Raw genomic sequence first — 14,515 nt, 5'->3', positions numbered from 1 at the left:
ATGCCACGCTGAAAGGATTGGATGTGTTACAGAATAAATGTTTGCGAATGTGTCTTGGAGCCGTCCGGTGTACCCGTGTGGCTCGTATGGAAGTGGAGGCGAATGTGCCTCCCCTCCTTATTCGCCGTGACCACCTGGCCTTGTCCTATGGCGTAAGGACGTTTAGGAAAAGTAATATCGGCAATGTGGCCTGTACTCCCCTGTGTCAATACCACCACCTTCTGCGGGAGGTGCGTCGGCCACTTCCCGTTCGCATCTACTTACAACTCATGAGCTTGGTGTGGACTCCAGTGACTGTGACAAGTTGGTGTTTAAAAAGATAGCGCCTTGGGAGCCACCCGGCTTTACAGTGGATGTCTCATGGCTCCCAGCACCAAAGGCCAAGGCGCCGGAGGCGGAGGTCCACCACTTGTTTTGTAACATCATCATTCGTCACTTGGGGTCCCATCAATTGTACACCGACGGCTCCAAGTCTAGTGACTGTGTGGGTGCAAGTGTGTGGTCAACTGAATGTGCAATTAGGTATCGGTTGCCAACTCATACATCTGTTTTTACCTCCGAACTTTTTGCTATTGACAAAGCCATAGACTATGCTCTCAATTCTAGGCATGACTCATTCGTCATATTTTCAGATTCAAAATCAGCCATTCAGGCAATTGCATCTTGTACTACGGACTCTCACGAGATCCAGGGCAGTATCGTTAATAAGTTGCATTCATGCAATAAGTCATTCACGCTGATCTGGGTGCCTGGTCATTGTCGTATCTACGGCAGTGAGCAGGCTGACTTACTTGCAAAGTCGGCTGTAGAGCTCGGGGAGACCTAGGACGTTCCTTGTGATCTACGGTCGAGTCTCTCTCTCGGAAAGAAATCAATAAATCTTCTGTGGCAAGGTCAGTTGACCAGACTAAATATTCCGACCTGTAAGCCGTACCTCGGCTACTGGGACACCGCCAACCGCCCCAGTCGCCTAGAAGAAAAAGTGTTGGCGTGGTTACGGCTCAATGCCACCATTTTAACACATATGAAACCTTATATGGAAAGACGCTTCCCACCGCACTGTGACATCTGTGATGCAGTGTTATCTATCAGTCATATCATCCTGCGCTGTCGGCGATTTATTCGTGAACGTGCTTCACATATAAATTACTGCGGTGCGGCAGATGTCCCCTTCACCCTGTCCACCATCCTGGGCGATGAGAACATTGTTATGACTGGTAAATTGATGGCTTTCTTGAGAGACCGTACTGATCAGAGTGATGTGACTATTTTACTGTGTGGTTATGGTTTTTATCAACGGTAAATATGTATATATTGTGATATTAATTAGGGTTGACAGTTGACATATTTTAAATAGTTCCTCCTCCCACTGATCTATTTCTAATATAGATGTCCTCTACATTAAGCCAAGTTCCTCGATTGACAGCCACCAGCTGATGAGTGCAAGTGTGCAATATAAGAATGTATTGGGCACTTGCAGTCGATGGTGGTCTGCTGAGAGAGGTTCTTCACTTATTGTATAAAAATTATGTGAATACATTATACTATCCTGCTTAAGTTATTCTAATTAGGGCCGACAGCTGACGAATATGGAAATGTTCCTGACTCGTCTGGTTCCCTTTCATATATTGATGTCCCCTATATTAGGTTGTGCCTCGACTGACAGTCACCAGGTAATGAGTGCTGGTATGTCATGTAGAAAGGCATAACATATCTGCAGTCGATGGTGCTCTGTTAGTCGAGGTATTTTTATCATTAGTTTAAGCCTAGCTATTTGTCTCTGTAGGATTTAGTATAGGTTAACGATTTGTCTGTTAGGTGATTAGTTTTAGTGTCTTTAGATTAGTTTTTCTTTATACTATAAGGTATAAAAAATATAAAACCACGAAAAAATTAAAAAAAATAATTAAAATTAAAATTATTATATATATATATATATATATATATATATATATATATATATATATATATATATATATATATATATATATATACTGTATATATATATATATGTACTATTGCGGACAGGAGTTCTTAACCACCCCCGTCCAGCCAACCTGTGTATGTGGCAGAGTCGCATTCACGAGCACAAAAGTTGCCTTCGATGCATTTCTGTCGAAAATTATTCCTTCATCTTTGGGCTTGTACTAATGGATAAAGCAATAGTAATATTTACTTTGAAGGTTTGACTCTGATAACACGAATATATCATAATGATTATTTAATAACTTTTTTCTCGTATAGAGCCAAGCAAGTGATAAATATATATATATTTGGTTCCACTCCACGACTTCCTGTAGGTCTGAACAGTGAACACGGAGTGAACAAGTTCGATTCATTCATTTGTTAATAGGAGAGAGAGAGAGAGAGAGAGAGAGAGAGAGAGAGAGAGAGAGAGAGAGAGCGTGTATGGTGGGTGCCTGTGAAGTTTGAAATAATGAGGTGCGGGCAGACTGGCGCAGGGAAATGCAAGGGAGAAGAAACCCTGGATTCCGGTGATCCATTGAAAACAGGCCACAGTGTGAGTATTTCTTCCATCAGTCACTAAAACTTTCCTTGTTTTGTGATGTATATATATATATATATATATATATATATATATATATATATATATATAGATAGATAGATAGATAGATAGATAGATAGATAGATAGATATAGATACACTGTATATTTAGGATTGCTTTCGTTGGAATAATGAATTAGGAGATAAATGCTGTTGATTTAACAAAAAGCTGTGCTTAAGAAAGTAATTTGGCTCTCTGTCCAGAGAGAAATATCCAGTTAATGAGAAAAATACTTATGAGTTCGCCAAGAATCTCCAGGTGCCAACCACCAGAGAAAAAAAATGCGAACATAAGGCATCTAACGGAAGTTACGCGGCCTGCCAAATTATTTGACAAAGTCAACTGGCGTTACCCAGAATAAAACCCATCTTTCATTTTGTCCGACGAGACGTTATCCCGGGATAAATAAACTCCGTCATCAGCCAAAGGAATAATTCCCTGTTTAGCTTGAGCACCATAATTACTCATATCGCATAAAATCATGTGTATGTAGCCGGAATGAAGCCCCTTATCTATGGCCTGGCAAACTTCCTGTAAAGAGTACCCGGTACTATTTTCTATCGACAGACTGAGTTAAGCGGTGAGACTCATCTTTCGTGTAAGGAAATCCACCCCGCCTCTGTGTGTGTGTGTGTGTGTGTGTGTGTGTGTGTGTGTGTGTGTGTGTGTGTGTGTGTGTGTGTGTGTGTGTGTGTGTTGAATTGAGAGTCATCTGACTTGTGGAGCATAGTATGAGGGTTGGTAGGTTGGTAAATGGGTGGGTAGATTTGTTAGTGTAGGCTGGTTGTTTCACAGGCGGATTAGGTGGAGTGGGTGGGCGAGAGGGAGGGAAAGGATTGTTGGGCTGGTTAAGTGGGGTGGAGTGGGGTTCGTGCATTGTTTAAGTGAGGTGGGTGATGGGGCTACCTGTAGGACAAGGCAAGAGACGGGTTTGTGTCGTCATACTTTTGAGACATATTGTATTGAGTAAGGTTGTGGGTATGTGCGTTCATGGGTGGGTGTGTAGGTGGATGAACGGATTGTGGGAAAACAGGCCACTGGGATTAGGTGAACCGAGTTAATGTCCGAGTTGGGAAAATCGGTCCACAGGGGATATTATTCTGGAATCATGCTGAAGTAGGTATATATATCCACTGAGTTACAACAGGTCCATCGTGCAATACGTCTGTTGGTTAGGAGGTCTGTTTCAACTGCACGCATCAGTGGGTGATATAACCACGTCGGATAACAGGTTTATGGGGAAAATAGGTTCATTGTGAAAAATTCATCCATGTAGGAACCCTGCATTCATAGAGATTCAAGGTCGACGGAAAAATTGGTCCGTGGGGAGAAAATACGTCAATGGGGAAAATTAGTTCGGGGGAAAATAGGTTACGTAGGGGAGTAGGCGTCTTTGAAAAAAAAAGTCATTAAGGAAAATAGGTCCATAAGGGATTGTGCTCCGAGTGGTGAAAATGTCCATTGATAAAAATATTCATGGGGTGAAAATAGGTCCATAGGGCCATACACTTACTGTAAACATACATCTATCTATATTTAAAATAAATGGGACCTAAAACATCCAACTTTTAACAGCGACCGTTGCCTGGAATTAGGCTTACCACTGCACAGTGCACACCTTGCACAAAACAACCATTAGCCAGACCCTATTACCACTTCGTCATCCAGTTATTATATTTCATAATTTACCTTCATTTAGCCATTTAAGCATAGAAAGCCAACCGAAACGAAAGGAAAAATCCCTGTTTAACTGTGATGAGCACCTCATTTCTCCACCTCATTCCTCTAAAATTCACGGGCACCCGCTACTCTCTCTCTCTCTCTCTCTCTCTCTCTCTCTCTCTCTCTCCTGGTAACAAATGAATGCTTCGAACTTGTTCACTCCGTGTTCGCTGGTTCAGACCTACAGGAAGTTGTGGAGTGGAACCAAATATACATATTTATCACTTCCTTGGCTCTATACGAGAAACAAGTTATTAAATAATCAGTATGATATATTCGAGTTATCAGAGTAAAACCTTCAAAGTAAATATTACTATTTGCTTTATCCATTAGTACAAGCCCAAAGCTGAAGGAATATTTTTCGACAGAAATGCATCGAAGGCAACTTCTGTGCTCGTGAATGCGAATCTGCCACATAAACAGGTTGGCTGGACGAGGGTGGTTAAGAACTCCTGTCCGCAATAGTACGTTTGCATGAAAGTGTGTCTGTATGTATGCATGGAAGTGTGTGTGTGTGTGTGTGTGTGTGTGTGTGTGTGTGTGTGTATGTATATTGTTACATAGCCTATGATTTCATCATCCTTTGTGTAATTCTAACGTACAGTATGCTGCATGTTTGATCACGAGCGTGTTCTACCTCACTCCCCCCTTCTACCCTTATAGTTGAGTAAGTCGTTCTTTCTGTTGTTCAGAGCAGGATTGTCAACTCTTTGTCCCCATGGCTTCATTTGCGCGTCCTTCTTACAAGTTGTATCAAGCTCTGCCGGCCCCTCTATAATGAGCTCAGTCTCTACATTAATTACCACTTAGATCTACTCCTCATTTTGTTCACATCTCTGTCCTCCCCTGTACAGTTGTTATTATTGTGAGTGCTCAGGAAGTCTCCAACCATCTAGCAGCTGTGTAATTTGAATATAAGTGTCATTGCATTTTTTCTTGTACTGTGTAGCATAAGGTGTTAATTCTTAGGCATAGTAGGGTTTTTGTGATTAATGTAAAGTTTCGTGTTAGCCATTGTTCATAATATTTCATATCTGTAATAATATATCTTGCATTCACTGAGTACTATCTGGTATTTTCATTTTATCAGGGCTGACTTAGATAAATTTACTCATGCTAAGTTCGTGTTAATAGAGGCTATTGCAGTTAGCCATATACTTAACCTGTTTTTTGCCATTACATTATCCTTCTGAGTCCTGAATGTTTTGTTGTTAGTTTGAGCATTAAACTTTAACTTGTAATTTTACCTAACTCTTTTGTTTTGAACCTGGAACTTTACGGGACAGTAGTGATTTTTTGTATTCTCACTTAAAGTGTACATTATCTTTCTCTGTTCCGTAACATAAATTTGGCGACCTCTTATCAGGATATTCAGGATATTATCATAAGGATATTGCTTGATATTTTGTGACTGTGATAGTATGTGCAAACAGTGTGTGATGTAGAAAACAGAACAAAGAATGAACTTAAGCTTGTTGCTCAACAATTGGGAATTGCTGATCGCTCTCATCATTCTAAACATCAAATTGTTGACATGATTAATGAAAGCTTGTTTAATGTAACTCCTCCAAATGAGCAAACGCAGATTGAATTAGCTAAGTTACAGCTAGCCCTGCAGGACGCTCGTGCTAAGGAGGCTGAATTTCAGGCAAATGCTAAGGAGGCTGAGTTTCAGGCTCGTGCTAAGGAGGCTGATGTACAAGTTGAACTTGCTAAGATTCAGGCAGACTATGAGTATCGCATGAAACAAGGTGGAACTGGATCATCTAGCTCTAATGATTTTGATGTGGCTAAAAATGTTAAACTTGTCCCTCCTTTTAATGAATATGATTTAACAAAGTATTTTCAATTGTTTGAGAGGGTAGCTACAGGTTTTAATTGGCCCAAAAAGTATTGGCCAGTACTCCTTCAAACTGTTCTCACCGGTAAAGCTCAAGTAACTTATGCATCTTTGCCTCAGGATCAATCTGATAATTATGATGTAGTTAAGAGCTTGATTCTTAAGGCCTGTGAGCTTGTTCCTGAAACCTATAGAGTAAAATTTAGGACAACTTACAAGCAAGATAAGCAAACCCATGTTGAGTATGAAAAAATCAAAGAAGATCTGTTAGAGCAGTGGTTAAATTCTAAGAATGTGGATTCTGATTTCGGTAAATTTAAGCAGATGATTTTGCTGGAGGACTTCAAAAGGTGTATTAATAATGATGTAAGCCTATATCTTGATGAGAAAAGAATAGATAATTTGTCTGATGCTGCAGTTTTAGCTGATGAATATGTTCTCACTGACAAGAGATATTCTAAAGAAAAAGGGAAAGCTGAGAGTAAGTACGTTGCCTCTACTCAGAGTACAGGTAACAGGAAAGAGAATAAAGATGATGTTTCTCAGGAAGTAAATACCAGTTTCACCTCTAGATTTCAGAAAAGTAAATGTACTTATTGTAGTAAGCTTGGTCATACTACGGAGAAATGTTTCAGGAGACAGCGTGATGTGAACAAAAAGGAGTCTCTAAATATTCAGTCAATTAGTCTAGTGTCCACCCTTGAGAGTTCCCAGAATTCTTTAAATCAGTTAACTGAACCTGCTTTGAGGGGTAAATTAAATTCTTATGATGAAGCTCCTCTTTTGAGCAGTAACGTGGGTGACACTCTCAAGAGTTCATGTGATAATTTCCTGTCTGAAGGTTTTATCAGTCCTCTGGACAGTAATGACAGGAAATCACTTAAAATATATCGTGATACAGGTGCTTGCCAATCCCTTATGCTGACCAGTGTTCTAGGCTCTAATGTTAATTCCTCTGATGAAACTGTAATCTTACAAGGTGTAGGGAATAATTACTTCTCTGTCCCTCTGTGCAGAGTGAATTTAGAGTCTGGTTTTGTTAATGGTTCCGTTATGGTTGGGTTGGTTGAGACACTCCCAATGTTAGGTGTAACTTTTTTACTTGGAAATGATATTGGTGGAAGTCAAGTGTGTCCAGCTCCTTAGTTGTCTAGTGAGCCAGTGGCTGCGGTCCAGAATTGTGATGTCCCTGATGTGTTCTCTGCATGTGCTGTCACTAGGCCTAAGTCTAAAGTTACTGGTGATTTAGAGGATAATGATGATGATGTTACCCTAGCTGACACTTTTCTTGCTAATTTGGACCACTCACCAGATGAGGCAGTACCCCGTAGTGTTGATAATTTGTCTCGTCAAGAGTTGGTTGAGTTGCATGTTGTTAACCCTGAGTTGAAAGGTCTAACTAACTCTGCTTGCAGTGAGGAAGAGTCAGCCGGTGCTTCTACTTGTTATTATATAAAGTCAGGAGTACTTATGAGGAAGTGGAGACCCCCAACAGCATCAGCCAACTGTGAATGGGAGGTTGTACATGAAGTTGTCATCCCTCGTGTTTGTAGGCAGGATATCATTAGAGTGGCTCATGATTCCAGTTTGGCAGGACACCTTGGAGTGAGGAAGACTGTGGCACGCATTTTGAAATACTTCTACTGGCCAGGTATCTTCAGAGATGTTTCCTGGTATTGTAAGTCTTGTCACACCTGTCAAGTTGTGGGGAATTGTAATCAGTCCGAAAAGGTTTCACCTGTAGTCCCCATTCCTCCTTTTGAGGCGCCATTCACCCGTGTGTTGGTGGATATTGTGGGCCCTCTTCCTAAGACTTCTTCAGGATTTTCTTATGTGTTGACCCTGATTGATATGGCTACTCGTTATCCTGAAGCCATTCCACTTAGAAATATCTCAGCAAAGAACGTGGTTAAGGAAATGCTAGGGTTCTTCACCAAGTTTGGTCTGCCCAAGGAGGTACAGTCAGACCGGGGAAGTAATTTCATGTCAAATGTTTTCAAGCAGTCTCTGAAAGAGTTGGGCATCACCCAGATCACGTCTTCAGCTTACCATCCCCAGACCCAAGGAACGTTGGAGAGATATCATCAAACACTCAAATCGATGCTCAAGAAATACTGTTTGGAACATCAGAAAGACTGGGATAAATGTCTTCCATTCGTTGTATTTGCCGCAAGAGAATCTCCAAATGAATCACTGGGCTTCTCACCTTTTGAACTACTGTTTGGCCATGAAGTAAGAGGACCCCTTAAGCTACTCAAGGAATGCTGGCTGTCGGTGGAAGATGACGTCAACCTGCTGGAGTATATGGTGAAGTTCAAAGAACGGCTGTCCACTGCTTTACAGCTGGCGAAAGAGAATTTAGGAGCTGCTCAGGAGAAGATGAAGACTTGGTATGATAAGAAGTCCAGGTTATGCCACTTTCAGCCAGGAGATCAGGTTTTGATTCTGCTACCGGTGCATGGGCAACCTCTTCAAGCCATGTTTAGTGGTCCTTATTTCGTGGAGAAGAAACTCAGTAATGTCAACTATGTCATTGCCACACCAGATCGTAGAAAGAACAAGCAACTTTGTCACATCAACATGCTAAAGTTATATCACAGGCGGGACGAAAATAACCCAGTCTGCACTGTAGCTGTTCCACCCGAGTCTGCAAGTGAAGTTCTCCCATGCAGCATGAGCCTGAGTGATATTTTGGGGAAGAATCCTGATATCATGAATGATCTCCAGACTAAGCTTTCTCATCTAGCTCCCGAGGAAAGGCAGGAGTTTTCGGCATTACTGCAGGAGTACCCGCAAGTGTTCCGTGCCACTCCAGGAAGAACCACTGTGTTGATGCATGATGTCAATGTTGGAGACGCAAAGCCAATTAAACTGCCTCCTTACCGTGTGAACCCAGTGAAAGTTCCTCTCATCCAGAAGGAGCTTGGCTACCTGTTGGATCACAAGATGATTGAGCCCTATCAGAGCGAATGGAGTTCTCCTGTCACTCTAGTCCCTAAGCCAGGTGGGTCACAGCGGCTTTGCATCGACTAAAGACGTGTTAATCAGATAACCAAAACAGACCCTTACCCTCTCCCTCGCGTGGAAGATTGCATAGACAAGATCGGAAAGGCTAGGTACATAAGTAAGTTTGATTTGTTAAAGGGATACTGGCAAGTACCTATGACTGAACGTGCTAGGGAGATCTCATGTTTTGTAACACTAGGAATGACTTTTACATGTTCTGTAATGCCATATGGTATGAAGAATGCACCAGCCACATTTCAGAAGCTCATGAATGTTGTAGCAGAGGGTTTGGCAGGGTGTGTTGCTTATATTGATGATGTATTAATCTTCAGTGACAACTGGAAAGACCACCTATGCCATGTCAGTAAATTTCTTGAGCGTTTGGTTCAGGCTAATCTTGTAGCTAATTTATTAAAGTGTGAGTTTGGTCAAGCTAAAGTTCAGTACCTTGGGTACGTAATTGGTGATGGACATGTTGCACCACCAGCAGCTAAGGTTCAGGTTATAAGTGATCTTCCCAGACCTAAAAGTAGGAAAGAGCTACAAAGATTTTTGGGAATGGTAGGTTATTACAGGAGATTTGTTCTTAACTTTTCAATTCTTGTATCACCACTTACAGACCTACTGAAAAAGGGAGTTAAATTTGTCTGGACCGATAACTGTGAATCCTCTTTCTGCAAACTTAAAGCTATTCTATTAAGTCAGCCAGTGCTCGCTACTCCAAATTTTGCTAAGCCTTTTAAGATGGCTGTTGACGCAAGTGATACAGGAGCTGGGGCTGTTTTGCTGCAAGAGGATGATCAGGGTATTGAACACCCTGTATCTTATTACAGTAATAAGTTCACTCCACCTCAAAAGAACTACTCAACTATTGAGAAAGAGCTTTTGGCCTTGATTTTGGGTTTACTGCATTTTTCATTTTATTTGTGTTCTGGTTTTGACCCCATAGTCATTTATACCGATCATAACCCACTGAAATTCCTTAGTAAGTTTAAAGATAAAAATCAGAGATTGACAAGATGGAGTCTACTTCTTCAGGACTATTCATTAGACATACAACATGTCAAGGGGAAAGAAAATGTTATTGCAGATTGCTTATCTAGACTTTAGACAGATTGTTTTAGAGTAATAAGAAATTTCCTTTGTAAATTTCTTTTTCTTTGTGGGGAGGTGTTACAGAGCCTATGATTTCATCATCCTTTGTGTAATTCTAACGTACAGTATGCTGCATGTTTGATCAAGAGCGTGTTCTACCTCACTCCCCCCTTCTACCCTTATAGCAGAGTAAGTCGTTCTTTCTGTTGTTCAGAGATTGTCAACTCTTTGTCCCCTATGGCTTCATTTGTGCGTCCTTCTTACAAGTTGTATCGAGCTCTGCCGGCCCCTATATAATGAGCTCAGTCTCTACATTAATTGTCACTTAGATCTACTCCTCATTTTGTTCACATCTCTGTCCTCCCTTGTACAGTTGTTATTATTGTGAGTGCTCAGGAAGTCTCCAACCATCTAGCAGCTGTGTAATTTGAGTATAAGTGTTATTGTATTTTTTCTTGTACTGTGTAGCATAAGGTGTTAATTCTTAGGCCTAGTAGGGTTTTTGTGATTAATGTAAAGTTTCGTGTTAGCCATTGTTCATAATATTTCGTATCTGTAATAATATATTTTGCATTCACTGATTACTATCTGGTATTTTCATTTTTATCAGGGCTGACTTAGATAAATTTACTCATGCTAATTTCGTGTTAATAGAGGCTATTGCAGTTAGCCATATATTTAACCTGTTTTTTGCCATTACATTATCCTTATGAGTCCTGAATGTTTTGTTGTTAGTTTGAGCATTAAACTTTAACTTATAATTTTACCTAACTCTTTTGTTTGAACCTGGAACTTTACGGGACAGTAGTGATTTTTAGTATTCTCACTTAAAGTGTACATTATCTTTCTCTGTTCCATAACAATATATATATGTTTGTATATATATGTATATATGTTTAAATGTATATACATATATATATATATATATATATATATATATATATATATATATATATATATATATATATATATATATATATATATATCCGGCCTTAATAACCAGGGGCTTGGGCCCCAATGGTTGATAGGCCAGGGGAAAAAAAAAAAAAAAAAGGTTCATCGTATTGAGGGACATTGATGCATGGTCGCGGAGAGCATAGACATATATTCGTTGTTCTCTCCTCTAGCGCTCTAGGGCTGCCTCACCGGCAATAGCTTTGTAAATACCCCAATAAAGGTTAGGTCACCTAGTTCTAATATTCCTCCCTGGCCTTAGTAGATGTAGTAGGTGTCTATATCTAATTCCTGAGATCGCCTTTGCTTACTCACCTCTGGAGTATACCACCCACTGATCGCTCTGGGGTGTGAGTTACACACAGGCGCGTCCTCCCAAGAGTGGTTTGAGAGGGTAATCTCAGATTAGGTGTGTGTTCCCCGGGCAATTTCTACCTTGGTCGATTTTCTCTTTCTTCCCACTTCCCCCTTACGGGGGAAGTGGTAACTATGGCGGACACCACTGTTGCCTCCCCCCCCTTCAGGGGGGGAGGTAGTCCTGACCGACCCCCGACCGTCTCACGAACTGACTGCCCCCAGACTGAACGGCCCCAGACACGTACCTGTCTTGACATTGATGTTAAAAACGCCGAGTTTGTACAGATTCATGCGGTTGGTCCCACTCCCCTGTCCAGCCTCAATCCCTTTATCATCAAGAAGGTGATTGATGGGTGTGCAGGTGAGGTGGAACATGTGAAAAAACTTGCGAGTGGAGATCTTCTCGTAAAAACTAGGAACTCAAGTCAGGTAAAGGATTTGCTAAAACTGAGCAAGTTCATTTGCTATGATGTTCAGACCACGATCCCTCACTCCATGAATTCCTGCAAAGGTGTGATCACCTGCAGAGATCTTGTGGTCATGGAGGAGGAAGAGATCGTACAGGAACTTGCTCAGCAGGATGTTATAGAGGCACGTTTCATAACTAGATTCTCGGAAAGCAGGAAGACGAAGACCGCCACAGTTGTCCTAACGTACGGCAAAGTTGCTTTACCTTCCAACATCAAAATTGGATATGAAATTCTTAACGTCAGACCATACATCCCGAACCCCCTGCATTGCTTAAAATGCCAGATTTATGGGCATCATGAAAAGGCTTGTAGGGCTTCCCAGCCAGTGTGTGGCAGGTGCGCGACTGTGGGACATTCTGTTGAACACTGTACATCTGAGACGGAGTGCTGCTTTCACTGCAAGGATGCTCACTCCACTTCCTCGAGGGCTTGTCACAAGTCGAAGGAGGAGAAAGAGGTCTGCACAGCGAAGGCAACCGAGGGCATTTCCTTTTACGATGCAAGGAAGAAGGTGAAGGAGTTGCATGCAACTCCCAAGCCTATCTCCTATGCATCGGCGCTTGTGTCCCGTCCCGTGATGTGCACCGTTGAGACACAGACTGACTTAACATTCGCTCCTCATGCCCCACGCCCTACCTCTCAGTCTAAGCCTCCTGTACGATCCAACTCTCTGACGGACATCCCTGTTGCCACTTCATACTCCCAGGTTGCCGCTGCTCCTTCGCAGTCAGTGCGGCCAAAATCGAAGTCTGACAAGATTAATTTAACCACCCTCACTAAACAGTCACGTCCTCATGTCCTTCCTGCTCCTGGTCCGGTGAGGAAGAGAAAGAATAGCTCTTCCTCGGTGGAGTCTGGGAGCCTCATTATTGATGAGACTATGGAGATCTTCACAAACAAGCACTGGGATAGGTCCCCCGGTAGCCACTCACCTGGTCGCGGGGGGAATAAAAAGACTAATCACACTGGACACCCTCGAAAATCTTAAACCGCCGCATTCACTATACTACAGTGGAATTGTAGAGATATTGGGAAGAAGTTACATAATATACCTATCATGCTTTCACTACACAGGCCAGATGTTGTTTGTTTACAGGAGATGCGCCTGGAGGATCATCCTGATCCTCCACAGTTCAAACACTACCACTCGTATAGAAGATATGAAGGTCGCGGAGTTGCCATTTACACACACAAATCACACCCACAAACGGAAGTGATTCTAAATTCTACTCTGGAAGCTGTCGCTTGCAGAGTAAATTTAATAACACGTATCTGTCTATTTGCTCTCTGTACTGTCATCCACATGGCCTCATTGATAGTGATGCTTTAAATTCACTATTTGAACATCTGCCTGGAAATAAGTTAGTGTTGGGCGAAATTAACGCCCATCACTATCAATGGGGTAGCTTCAGGATTGATGGTCGTGGGGAGCAAGTAGCCGACCTAATACTACAGTCCAACCTCTGTCTTCTGAACGATGGTAGAGCGACTCGTGTAGATGATCGTACTGGTAACTTTTCGGCCATTGACTTATCTTTGGCCTCCCCTGGTATACATCAAGATCTCTCATGGGACCCTTACAACGACTCTTTGGGAAGTGATCATTTACCCATCAGTCTTTCTTAAACACGCGACATCATTTCGGACCCTCCACCTCCAAAATTTAACTATAAGAAAGCAGATTGGGGATCCTTCTAAAGAATCGCCAATTTAGATATATCTGGGGAGACCATAGATGTTAAGGTCGAAAATATAACTACTTTCATATTACACGCAGCTGAGGCTGCTATTCCCAAGACTTCTACAGTTCATACGGAGCAAAGAGCACATTGGTGGATGCCGGATTGCCGACAAGCATTAAGAAAACGCAATAGGAGATACAGGATTTTTCATAGAACACTGAGGAAAATTTAATTGCATACAAACAGGCACAGGCTGAGGCAAGGAGAATAATAAGAGAGCTAAACGTGACTCCTGGCGGTCCTTTGTGTCCACGGTGACTCGTACAACACCATTATGTAAAGTCTGGTCCACTATAAGATTATTAAATAATAAACGCTCATACTTCCCTGTGACCACCTTGCAGGTGAATAACACCACCTATGACGAGCCCGTGGACGTTGCTAACATCCTCGCCAGGAGTTTTTCTCATGTAAGTAGCTCAGCCAATTATGACCCTCGTTTTCAACATTATAAACGCATGGCTGAGCTACAGATATTAGACTTTGCCACAGAAGACGTAGACTCCCCGTACAATCAAGAGTTTACGCTAGATGAACTGCTCCTTCCCCTTAAATCCTGGAAAGACACCAGCCCTGGACCAGACACCATCACGTACGGTATGATCCAGCATCTTAATCAGGACAACCTAATTAAGATGTTAGCATTGTACAATGAGATATGGGCGTCTCGAACGTTCCCAATCTCATGTCACTTTGTGCACGTCATACCGATACCCAAAGAGGCTGGTCGTCTTATGAATTCCACTTCATTTCGTCCTATTGT

Source organism: Coenobita brevimanus, chromosome 44 (assembly GCF_032717465.1).
Source record: "Coenobita brevimanus isolate Jiangsu-jjx chromosome 44, ASM3271746v2, whole genome shotgun sequence".
Taxonomy (NCBI): Eukaryota; Metazoa; Arthropoda; class Malacostraca; order Decapoda; family Coenobitidae; genus Coenobita; species Coenobita brevimanus.
Note: the sequence above shows the minus strand (reverse complement) of the source record.